This window comes from Erpetoichthys calabaricus, chromosome 2, assembly GCF_900747795.2.
Source record: "Erpetoichthys calabaricus chromosome 2, fErpCal1.3, whole genome shotgun sequence".
Classification (NCBI taxonomy): domain Eukaryota; kingdom Metazoa; phylum Chordata; class Cladistia; order Polypteriformes; family Polypteridae; genus Erpetoichthys; species Erpetoichthys calabaricus.
The window spans coordinates 38,177,405-38,190,682 of record NC_041395.2 but is presented as its reverse complement, the minus strand read 5'-3'; the positions used below and the strand labels follow the sequence as shown (position 1 = coordinate 38,190,682).

The window sequence follows — 13,278 nt, the reverse complement described above, 5'->3', positions numbered from 1 at the left end:
TTCTATTTTAGCAGTGAGATGCGTTTAAGATCACACAGACATGGGGATCGCAGAAACAACATTGTTGATCCATAAGTCCATGTCTTAAACACTAGAACACACACCCTGCTAAGGTAATCCAGATATACAGAAAACTGTTGTGAAATTAAATAAAAAACAATTAGGCTGTCATAAACAATACTTTAAAACTCATCTCTGTAGTAAACATCATCCTAAGGGCTGCTATAGTATTACTGATTCTGTGTTTCTACATGCAAAACAATAGCAGACTAAGTGATTAGCTCAGGGTCACACTTTAAGTCAGTGTGTGGATTTGAACTGAGATCTTTTGTAAGCTACAGTTCATTGTCTTTATTACTGGGCCCCAACGTCTGGTAGTTTAATCACTACATATAGATAGCTGCTATGACAGTAATGTGAAAAATAAGATTGAACTTTTATAAACAAGAAGGCTGTTTAAATTATTAAAGTAACTTTATCCAATGATTTCCTAAAGTGAGCGCAATCCCCTAGGCATTTTACTAGAAAGCTGCAGTAGAGCAGTGCTGATTCTGTGCGTCTGATCATTGAAGCACTCAAAGGCCATGTGACTTACTTATGGGAGATGGCTGTTGTAAGGAATGTTGCATGAAAAGTGTGTCACATACAAACAAGCTTTACTTTGTAGCACCACTAGTATCTCATCTCAGTCTCAGACCTGCTTAATCCAATCCAAATTCACGAGAGGCCTGCACTGAGAATGGCAACACTGTATGGAAATTATGAAAAAGCTCTGGACAGGATGCCAACCCAGTGAAAAGTCCAGTCAAACACACACTGGGCTAATTTAGAATTCCCATTAGCCTTTTCTGCATGTTTTTGGAACACCAGTAGCACCCACAAGGAAAACCCATCAAACAGAGCCGGTTGAATCCTATATGGAGCCTATTGGGTGTGCGCGCCCCTTGAGTTATCAAAACCATGCTCCTTGGTGCCCTAAGCATGAGTGCGTGTCACTTGAATTACATAAATGGTGCCCTTTGGGTGACAGTGCCCTAGGAGGCCGCATATGCCTCCTAATGAATTCACTGGCTGTTCACAAAGGCAACATCCAGACATTGGGTTTGAACCAAGGGGTCTGAATTAGTGAGGTGGCAGTAATGAGCCTTAAATCAATGCCTCTGTTACTCGACCAAAGTGGCTCCTGAGGTACTCAATCATTATAAACAGCTGTTGAAAAGATAGCAAGGATTTCAAAGCCCAAAGGATGTTATTTCACAGAGTGCCATTATACTAGGAGAAATCTCTATATATATAAAATCCAACATCTGTCTGTCTTTATGTCTGTCCGCTTTTCACGAGAGAACTACTTAATGGATTAAAATCGAGTTTTTTCTATAATTTGCTTGAACATTCATGTGGCTTTTGCAACTTCTCTCATTGCGCTAAGTATCATAGTTCACTGAGCAATCTACAACAAACATGAACACAGCAGTGCAAGAGTCGGAGTGAGACATTCAAGAGTTCCACTCAGTACTCAGCACAATGTTCAAGAACAACGTGTTTGAAGTGCTTAAAACCAAAAAATAATTTCTGATGGACCTGATTGTTCATGGAGAACTCATCCGCTCCAGGGTACAATCATTTTCACAGATGGATGCACCCACTCAAGGTTTTTTTGGACTGGAAAGGAAAATATGCCAGAGTAAAGTAATTTATTGTCTACAACATAGTAAAAGACAACAATTTGAGGAGCCTGAGGCTATTTGGGCCTTGGCTAAACAATTTTACTGTTTTCCACAGAAAGCAAATAAGGATTATTCTGAGCGATCATGTTTTCTTGAGAACTAAACAAATCTCCTGTCGGTGAGAAGGGCTCTCTAGAAAACAGGCCTACTTTGAATGAACTGACGGTAGCACAAAGCGGCTTCAACACAGGAAAGATGCCTGGAACTGATGGCCTACTGGCAGAATTTTTCACAGCCTTTCGGATTCATTTTAGGGCCAATTTAATGCAAGTATTTTATGAAAGCCTGAAAGTTAAGAAGTTCCCACTCTCATGTCACAGGACGAGAAAGGGGGACGTAACAAAAATGAAAAACTGGCATCTAGTGAGTGTTCTGTGCACTGATTACAAGATACTGTCTAAACCCCTGGCCAATCAGTTGATAAATATCATGGGGTTCATTATAAAATAACAGCAGACATACTGTGTGCCCAACGGATCTAATTTTCATAAGGTGTTCTTGGTTCATGATGTGATCAATGCTTCTAAAATTTTCTCATTCAAGGCCCTTAACCTGCAATTGCTGAGTACTTTGAGTAGTGAGAAAAGCGCTATATAAATGCAAAGAATTATTATTATTATTAAGGCAGGGCTGCTCTCATTCGACCAGGAAAAGGCCTTTGACAGGGTGGATCACAACAGGGTTGGGCCATTTGTGAGACTGCATGGTAAATTCCAGTTCACTTCCTGGAATTGAAATTAGAATTGTACACGGCTGAAGGGAATTGAATTAGAATGTCAGGAAACATAATAAATTTCACTTTCTAAGATAATTTCAGCTGATTTTCGAAATAGTCGAGTACATTAAATATTATGAACCACATAAATCACAAACACATAAAAGAAATAAAAGACTAATGTATGCTTTATACATTATGCATGTTAATTTCACAAATCATTGTTATAAATAAAAACTAAAATATGAAATTTGATTGTCTCATTTGCATGTGTCACTCTGCACATTAATGTCCCTAACAATATTCTCTTAAATTACTTAAAACAAATTTTCCCAAAATTCCATGCAAGGTGAAGGTTCATGAGTATAAATGAAAGCCAATTAAGGCCCACGTTGAAGGAATGAGATTGGAGATTTTCTGTGAATTTGACGGTAAATGTGTTGCTTGAATTTGGATTGCGTTTTCTGTATGATCTTGGACTGTTTTGAGGATCTGATTTGTGAAAGAACTCTGGATTGCATGGGTAGAGAAAGCCAAAACTTCAAGAAGGACCTTTCACTCTCTTTACCAAAAGTAGCAATTACAAACAATTGCTCTTCACCACCAAAAAAGAGAGCAAAACTTTTTGCATTTATGGGCACCCAAGTCCTATCCACATTTACACAGTTACCAGCCTCAGAGGAGATGCCAAGTTAGCTAAGCCTACCATGCCATACTGAGGTGTCTGATCTACAGTATTTAGCTCAAATTGCATGTCAGTATCTGGGTACTCCTGCCTCATCTGCTTCCATGGAAGGTGTTATCAGTATTGCTGGCAAGATATTTAGGCCTGAGAGATGAAATCTTAGTGATGCCAAATTTCAGGAAATGATGATTATTTAATGCAGTAAAAATTGAATATGAGTGAATGAAGTACATGAATGAACATGACTTATTAGTTTGTGGTTTGAGAGATATCTCATGTGGTAGCATTTATCACATTGAACTGGTAGCCATATACTGGTACTAACGGTTTAATCAGATACTTATGGCTCATGTCACTCATTATTTATCTATTGTTAAAGTACAGTTCTGTTTTATTTACTTACATTTCATCAACTGTTTTCATACATTATTTGGTATTTGTAAGGCACCATAAATAAAGTTTACATGTATGTCCCTACACGCAATCCCAAATAAATGCTCAGAAACAGCAATAAATGGAATTCGGTAGAATTTCACTGAATTCCAATTCCTGAAACTCCAAATCAGTTCCCATTTAGTTTCCTGTAGTTGTTGTTGAATTCCAATTCCTTAACAATTTTCTTGTTTAAATGGGAATTGCTTAGTTCATTCCTGAACTGACCCCAAGCCTGGATCACAGGTACCTCTTAAGAGTCCTAAAGGCGTTTGGATTTGGGTCTTGTTTTATTAAGAACTAGCCGTCCCCTGTGAAACAGGACAAACTTTCAAAATCAATAAACAAACAGGTATTGCTAGTTAAGTGGAGGTAAGGTCCACTCCAAAATGTGGCCAGAGGTAGACCAATTCAAATGGAGGCTGGCATGTGAGTGAGGACGGCCCTGCCCGGCTCCTCACTCCTGACGTCATGCTTCCCCCTCCCCTCGGCCCGCAGCCTCTGTCTTGAAGTAGCACGCATAAATTAGTCCTGCTAGCAAACTATGATACTTAGCGCGATGCAAAATCAACCAGAATGTTCAAGCAAATTATAGAAAAAAACCCAACCTAAATCCGTTAAATAGTTCTCTCATGAAAAGCGAACAGACAGGCAGACATTGGATTTTATATATAGAGAGATATTCACTTCCTATATCAAAATGTTTTTAGTGTTCTGAAAATAAACGGGACATTAATAGCTCCATTTCTGGTGACCAGAGGAATTGTCAGGGTTGCTCTCTTTCAGGGATGCCCTTCTCTCTGTCTATTGAACCTTTGTCATAACAGCTAAGACTGAATCTTCAGGGCCACGCTATCCCCTGGTGCCCTAATCTACACCTCGTCGTGGCTGCTTATACAGATGGTCTGTTTTTAATTCTCATGTGTTGGATGTTCAGGCATTAAAGAATGTGTAGATAATTTTGAAAAATGTTCATATGCAAAAGTGAACTAGAAAAAAAGCAACATGTTTCTGGTTGGTGACTGGAAGACCATCAACCCTCCTGATCTTCCAGGAGGCCTTACTGTAAATGGCACAGGAAGGTCTTTAGATATTTAGGAGTTAATCTGGGACAGGATGGGACAGCAGAGGAAAATTGGTCTGCTTGGGTCGACAAGGTGCAAGCCAGATTAAACTGATGGAAATACCTTAAACAGGAAATCTCATGTTGAGGTAGAGTGTTAATAATAAGTCACTTATTGGCCTCCATGTTCTGGTGCAGGCTAAGGTGTGCCGATCCTCCAGATTTCTTTATTAAGACTCTTCAGAAAATCATTTTAGACTTTTTTTGGGATGGTTTATGCTGGATTAAACGCAGTATCTTGTATTAGCCAGAAGATGAAGGTGGCCAGGGTCTCATCGGCTTTATGAGCAGGCTGGAGGCTTTCAGACTGCAAGCACTGCAGAGGCTCTCATCTGGCCCAGAGTGTTTGCCATGCAGGGAACTGACATTTGCATTATTTTGTACGGTAGGAAATGTAAATTTTGATAAATAGCTTTTCTTGATACACTTTGCCAAATTACTTAAATAAGGTTTACCAGTTTTCTACTGAACAGCACTACAGATCTGACGTTTGAGAGGACAAAACTAGCACCTGACAGCACTTTTTGGCTCATAGAGGAGTCCCTTGTTTGGAATAGTATGCTGTCTAGTCTCTGAACATTTTATTTCAGTCTTTGGGCCTCATGCATAATGCCGTGCGTAGAATGCACACTAAAACATGGCGTATGGACAAAAGCAGAAATTTGCGTACACACAACAAAATTCAGATGCATTAAACTGTGCGTGCGCCAACTTCCACTTTCTTCTACTACATAAATCCCGGTCAGCATGAAAAGTAACGCACACACCTGCTGCCACTCCCCAACTCCTCCCAGAATTATGCCGCTGGCAAGATCAAAAAAAAACAAAAAACACGGTCACTGATTACAAGCGCAAGAAAGCATGTGAATGAATATGAAGAATATGAATAATGTTGCATCAGTGCCACAATCTTTTCCAAAATGTGCTATATAGGTCATAAAATGAGTTATTCCAAATATCATATATACCTATGTCTCTGTTTTTTTGACATCATGGACCATAAGGTGCATACTAATTCAGCGTGAGCAGGAACACTCAATAAAACTGAATAAAAAAAAATTCAAGTGACGGTGAAATATGAAGAAGGCAGATTCACCAGCATTTGTGTGTCAGCTTTTATCCCTCCTGATCAGAGAATTTCCAGTTCCATTGACTTAAAACACGACTCATATCTACAGTTATTCCCAGTTTCAGATAAAAAGTAACCACATCAGATCTGGGGATGGGGGGGGGCGGGATTTAGTGGGGGGGGCGGGGGAGTGTTGTATCGTGAACGTGACTGAGAGAATAAAAGTGAAAAAAAAAACGCAAATTTTTACAAGTGCTATAAATTTTCACCGGCATTTACAGACACAAATCAAATGTATGTTTTTATTGTATAATATTAACAATAAGAGCAGCTCACTGCTCAAAATAGTGAAAATTGCTGGGGAGCTGGTTTTGAACTAACGACCTCTGGATTATAAGTCAGCAGATCTTACCGCTGCACCACAGAAGCTGTTGTATTGTACTGGCACTTTTTGTAAAAGTGTTTATTTGATATTTGGCCATCAGCCTTCACGTATTATACAGTTCATGTCTACATTTTGTCATTTATTACTAAAACATGAAAAATATTTCTGTTTTAACAATGCGTTTAAATAGATTGTTGTAGACACAAAACACACATCAAATGATTTCCCCTTACAGTTCTGGGTAGCTCACTCCCAGATAATTAATCAAGACAGGAACTGGGAGAATTTCTTGCACGTTCTGAGGCGGTGGTGGGGATGGTATAGCACGCTGCTTGGGCTTATCGACAGATTTAGAAGACAAAAGATGCTGACGGAGAGGTGCAAAGGGATTTAAGGTGGGCCGGAGTTACAAGTTTTTTTGTTGGCTCTGGTAATTCTAGTGTTAAATGATCTTTCTCTTCCTCTGACAGGACACAGAATCCATTACATTCGTGATATTACAGCTTTCTGAATAATTTAAATACTGAGATGTACACTTGATATCATTTTCATGATGCTAGGAATTAAAGCATGTATTAAACATGGGAACACGGTGGCACAGTGATAGTGACGAGCTGCTGCCCCATCCAGAGATTGTTCTTCGTGCCTCCCGCAAGATGCTTGCTGCGCCATGCGCGACCTTCGATGAAATAATTTATTGCAGGAGTACTGTCTCTTTCAAACGTACTAACACCCAATTCCTGTCCTTCCTTTTCTTTCTCCAAGTACCCAATCGCCACACAGTCAGCTCAGTAATAGACGTTAAGCCGTCTGTAAGCTTAGAACTCCGATTCTTCAAAACCTTTAAGGAACAATGAAATATCTTCACAGTACGTGTTTAATTATTCTATCCATCTATCCTTCCAGTGTTGTGCCAGCCCCAGCAAGAATACAGCTTGAGGCAGGAACAATCCCTGAATGGGGTATCAGATCCTTGCTAGTGCTGTACCACCGTGTCCTTACATGTTTAATTATTAAAAATATAGATTATTTTAATGATGTTAACATTTTATCTGTATAATGTAATAAACATATTTTGCTGCATTTCATCTTAAAAATGATATCGTCATCATATGTAAATACACGCTTTATAAAGTGGCTCAAGTGGTGCAATATTAAAACTGTATCGCAAGTTTACAGTGAGGTGATTGTACTTATAAGTTCTACAAGGAGCACTTGATGGATTGATTGAGTGCATTTATAGTTCTTGGGATGAAACTGTTTGTGAACCGCGAGGTCCGTACAGGAAAGGCTCTGAAGCGTTTGTCATATGAGAGTAGTTCAATAGACAGCATGGCTGAGGCAGCGTGTGCTTGATGCTGTTTACCGATAATTCTCTTTCCGATCAGCTCCTGTAGAGCTGTGATTCCACACTCAGATACAGTGAAATAAATACTATTGGTTTGAATCCTACCTGGCAGGGAGAAAATTCTTTGTTAGTTGTGGTAATTACAACTCAAAGACACATGATATCCTATATGGTGTTCCACAAGGCTCTATCCTGGGTCCGCTGCTCTTCTCAATCTACATGCTTCCATCAGGTCAGATTATCTCAGGGCACAACGTGAGCTACCACAGCTATGCTGATGACACACAGCTGTATTTATCAATAGCACCTGATGACCCCGATTCTATTGATTCACTAACAAAATGTCTGACTTGTATTTCAGAATGGATGAATAGTAACTTTCTCAAGCTAAATAAAGAGAAAACTGAAATCCTAGTGATTGGCAATAATGGATACAATGAGGCTATTAGAAATAAACTGGATACATTAGGATTAAAAGTCAAGACGGAGGTAAAAAGCTTAGGGGTAACTGTTGACTGTAATCTGAATTTTAAATTGCATATTAATCAGATCACTAGGACAGCATTTTTTCACTTAAGAAACATAGCAAAAGTTAGACCTCTTATATTATTGAAAGATGCTGAGAAATTAGTTCACGCGTTTGTTTTCAGTTGGCTAGATTACTGCAACGCACTCCTCTCAGGAATACCCAAAAAAGACATAAATTGTTTGCAACTAGTGCAGAATGCAGCTGCTAGAATCCTAACCAGGAAAAGAAAATCCGAGCACATCTCTCCAGTTTTGATGTCACTACACTGGTTACCTGTGTCATTCAGGATTGACTTTAAAATTCTGCTTATGGTTTATAAAGCCTTAAATAATCTCGCCCCATCTTATATATCAGAATGTCTTACATCTTATTTTCCAAATCGTAATCTCAGATCCTCAAATGAGTGTCTCCTTAGAATTCCGAGAGCAAAACTTAATAGAAGTGGTGAGGCGGCCTTCTGCTGTTATGCACCTAAAATCTGGAATAGCCTGCCAGTAGGAATTTGCCAGGCTAATACAGTGGAGCACTTTAAAAAACTGCTGAAAACACATTATTTTAACATGACCTTCTCATAATTTCACTGAAATTTAATCCTGATACTCTGTATATCCAATTCATTATAATAACTATCCATGGTAGCTCTAAAATCTGTACCAACCCCTACTCTCTCTTCTGTTTCTTTTTCCGGTGTCCTTTTGGTGGTGGCTTTCACCACCACCATCTACTCAAAACACCATGATGTTCCAACAGTGAAGAATTAAAAGCCAGAAGTCTGCATGTCCATCATCATCAAGTCCTTCCGTGAGAACCTTAAATACAAAGAGGACTATTTCATTTATGTTAGGTAGAATGCCCAGAGGGGACTGGGCGGTCTTGTGGCCTGGAACCCCTGCAGATTTTATTTTTTTCTCCAGCCGTCTGAAGTTTTTTTTTTGTTTTTTTTGTCCACCCTGGCCATCAGACCTTACTCTTTTTTTATGTTAACTAATATTGTCTTATTTTAATTTCTTATGTTGTTATATTTTTTTTTATTATTTACTATTCTTCATTATGTAAAGCACTTTGAGCTACTTTTTTGTATGAAAATGTGCTATACAAATAAATGTTATTATTATTATTATTATTACTCCAAGTGGTGCAGTGAGAGTAATATGGAAAAAGATGATCCGCTGTGGCAACCCCTAACGGCAGCAGCTGAAAGAAGAAGAAGAAGAAGAAGGTGCAGTGAGAGTAACAACACTAAAGCAGTTATGGTATTTGGAATAGTTTGGTCATTCTGTGGACTATTATATTGTTATAGGTTAATTACAATCAGATGCCTTAAACTAATAAACAATATGCAGTTAATTTCAGTGTATTCATAAAGCCACATCAGGGATGTGGATCTAAAAAAGAAAGGGAAACCACACAGGAACAAAAGCACTGCTTTGACGCTGGGTGCCGCCAGTTTGCAAAACCGAGTGGAGAACTTGCATACTCCACCGTGGAAATGTGCGTGGCTTTACGCCAAGTTTAGGTTTTATACATCACGATTTGAACGTGGAAACGGGAGTATGCAACATTTTTGTGTGTATGCACCAATTATACATGAGGCATCTTGTTAGTAAAAGGGTTTTAAAAATAACACATCTGATCAATGAGGACATGAGGTCCTGGGCATATGCCTTCCCAACTGCACAGATAGACCCTGCCATATTCTTCGATTTGGTGTGTCAAAAAAGTGACCTTTTTTGAATCGTTAAGGGACTTGCTGGAAACACGGTGGAGGGAGGAATACAGGGTAACGCAGCAATCGGACCAGCACAAAACCAGGAGACCTGGAATGGAGAATTCTACACTTGACTTTGGCCACCAACTCCTTTCTATATACAGTTAAAGCTGCCACAACTGGCCAGTGTCCATTTTGTGCAAAAAGAGAATCCATTTTTCATCTTTTCCTTTATTGGAAAATACTGCAGTCATTTTTTGGATGACTACTTTTTACTCTACTTGAGTAATATTATTTTGAAGTAACGCTACTATTACTTGAGTACAATTTTTGGCTACTCTACCCACCTCTGGTCAGGATTGATGGAAGATTGCAATGAATTGGCAGCTATTAAGTGAGCTGATAAAGCAGAGCAGCAGGTGATGTACATTTCAGCACTCAAAACACCCAAATCATTACATGTAACTGACACTGACACGACTCCATCAAAACCACGGATGAGGCTGCAATGCATACACCTTCTGAATGCATGTCTAATCCAATAAGAAAAGTAAGTTAACGTTATGGTCCAATTAGAAATGCAAACATGCCATGTCAGAGTATAGCGGCAGTGCCTTAAAACGTAGCATATCCATAGAACACAATGCTTATCTAAACTGTATTTGCTATTGTTATGCCATATGTGATACAACAGTCACAGTGACAGAAAGATATTATAGTAGACAGAAGAACCTCTCCAATGTGGTCTACTTGTCTGCATGTGTGTGTGTCTGTTTGTCCCTTGATCATTATACTATATAAATCAATCTTTAAATTTCAGTTACCTTGTGCTACTGAGTTTCTGAATTTATAATAGCAAGTTTAAGTTTTTACTTTCTCTTGCCATCAAGTCTTTGGTTCAGTTCCTTTTGCTCTTTTCAGTTATTTTATGCATTTGTCTAATACATTAGGAGAAGTATTTCAAAGTGTAAATCGGGGACAGGGTTTTAGCAAGAAACCCTGTAGGTGGGGCCTTTTTAGTAGATTTTGCTGCTATCCCCTACAAACTTTATAATGAGTTGTCCTCATATGTGTGTTCTCATTGAAGAATCATGTCTGGCTCTGTGTAACTTCACAGCAGCCAGTTTGATCAAGTGATCATCCAAACTTTGTTAAAATATAAAAGTAAGGTTAATTCGAATAAATATTAGAACCGTATTAGTGTTTTTTGTTTGCTCCTGGTTCCTTACCCTCAATTACATTCTTTAGATTTCAGAAAAATAGGGGTGAGGCCTTACATTAATTCAGGCCTCCCTGGTGCTGTGGTCAATAGAGATACAGTTACCTGAGAGACTTATAAAAGACTCCATTTCACAATAATCACAGTTAGGAAGATGACATCTACACATAAGGTGAATAGAACCACAATCTTATGTGCCAGGGTGGGTGAGTCAAAGCAATAGCCCAAGAGAAAATGATCTCAGTCTTTCCTGAACCATCGTCTGCAGTTTGAGTGTGAGAGAGTGTGAGCATGTGTGCTAACCCAAATTTTATTTTTGCATCATTTTATTTTCTTTTTATATTCTGTTGCCAGTTTGCATAAAGCTGAATTTGTATAAGCTGTGGTTGCTCTTTTTGTAGGTTCCTTCATACCTACTAATGGTAATTGCAGGAACGGACAACGGAAGCATTAATAATTTATTATGATTTGGTAGTTTTTCTGTCATCACATAAGGATCACCTTCCAGACTCAGAATAGGTATGCAATACCCCACTGGGGCAAGTGGGGGTGCCAGCGCTAGTAATGCCATCTCTTTTCTCCTCCATAGCTCTGAGGAGCCGCCCCGTGTGGACTCCTCAGCCTCACTCCCACTCAATTAAACCAAGCCTCTTTGGGATTGGGATGACATAAGACATAAGATGGCATCTCAGTCTGAGGAACACTGTCCCATATGATGGAGCTCCCCGAGCCAAACCCGCTCAAGAGAGATGATAATTCTGAGAAGCCAAAATGGCATATATTATGTTTGATTGCTGTTTAGCCACCGCACTCTGATTTTTGTTCTTTGTTTTGGACACTGGTAGTAAAGAGGGTGGTCTGTTTGGCACCCCAGCTTTTCTGTGGTTCTCCTTTCCCTCATTTTCACCTCACACTACATTAATTCGGTATACTGAACTTTATTTTATATATTTATCCCTAAAGCTGATGTCACATTACATGATGTTTAGTTGAAGTAGATGTCAGACTTTAATGACTTGCTGATCTCGCACCCATAGGATGTCAGATTACATGACTAGAAACCACAGTGTATGTCAAGTTATACAGTAAATCTGAATGATGATTTTCCAGCACAGTTTCACATTTCCAAAGTAACATTCCCCCCCCCCCCCTTTTTTTTTACAGCCAATAGCATGCTGCCTGACAGAGCTGATGTCCATGTGAAGGCTTTACAGGGACAGTGAGTTTAGCTGTAATCTCGGCTCTTTTGTTCTATTTTTCCATTCCACTGGGAATGTCAAATTACCTGAGAGGTGGTTACAGGAATGTAATGTGATTGCCTTCCACTCGCTAAGATTACGTAAATGAAGTCTGCAGCTGAAAAGTACTGGAAAAGTTGTGTAATATAACATGACCTTTAAATGTGGTGGATCATCAAACACACACTGTTATTTAAGACCACAGTGTGAGTCAAGCTTTGCCCAACAGTGGAAATAATTCAAAACTTGTATTGCTTTATGTAAGTGTTTTTAAAAGAGCATAAAATAATGAACTTTTGAGAAAGACTTTTGGCTAGTTTTTACTTTTGACGTCTTGGTTTCCTTTTTAACTCCAAGTTTATGTTTCGTTTTCTGGTCCTAATTAGTCAAATCTTTGTCCTGCCTCTCTACCAGCAGCCATACCACATGCACTGGTAATAGATAATCCACCTGAAGCTAAGCATGTTGGGCCCGGCCAGTACTTAGATGGAAGACCAACCTGGGACAGCTTGGGTTGCTGCTGGTAGAGGTGTTGGTGAGGCCAGCTGGTCTGAATGTGGACCCCAATGCCCCAGTGCAGTGATGGTGACACTGGGCTGTAAAAATGGCGCCATCCTTCGGATGAGATGTAAAACCGAGGTCCTGACTCTCTATGGTCATAAAAGATCCCTGGGCATTCTTGGTAAAGTGTAGGGCATATCCCAATGACCAGGCTAAATTGCCCAGTACGGCCTGGTCATTCTGGCCCTCTAATCATCCCCTGTCTCTAATTGGCTATCTCTCTCTTTCACTACTTCACCATTTCACCAACTAACAGTTAATGTGTGGTCAGTGTACTGGCACAAAAATGGCTGCCGTCGCATCGTCCTGGTGGATGCTATGCATTAGTGGTGGTTGAAGTGGCTCCCCAATCACTTTGTAAAGTGCTTTAAGATGTGAGAAAAGTGCTAAATAAATAAGGAATTATTATTATTCCATTAAATGCAGCATATATTTCCAAGAGTGTGGGACAAGGGGATTGTGAGAATGACCAATAAACGGGTAGTGACAGTAGTTTTGTGGACATTGTACTGAATCATGGTGGTACAGAGGGACTCTGT

The 13,278-nt window shown here is 39.4% G+C and overlaps 1 protein-coding gene across 1 annotated transcript in view; it reads right to left on the bottom strand.

Moving 5' to 3' along the window:
- LOC114645771 (adenylate cyclase type 2-like) overlaps positions 1-13,278 on the bottom strand; it is a 161,033-nt gene that overhangs the window by 101,264 nt on the left and 46,491 nt on the right. The window lies entirely within an intron of this gene.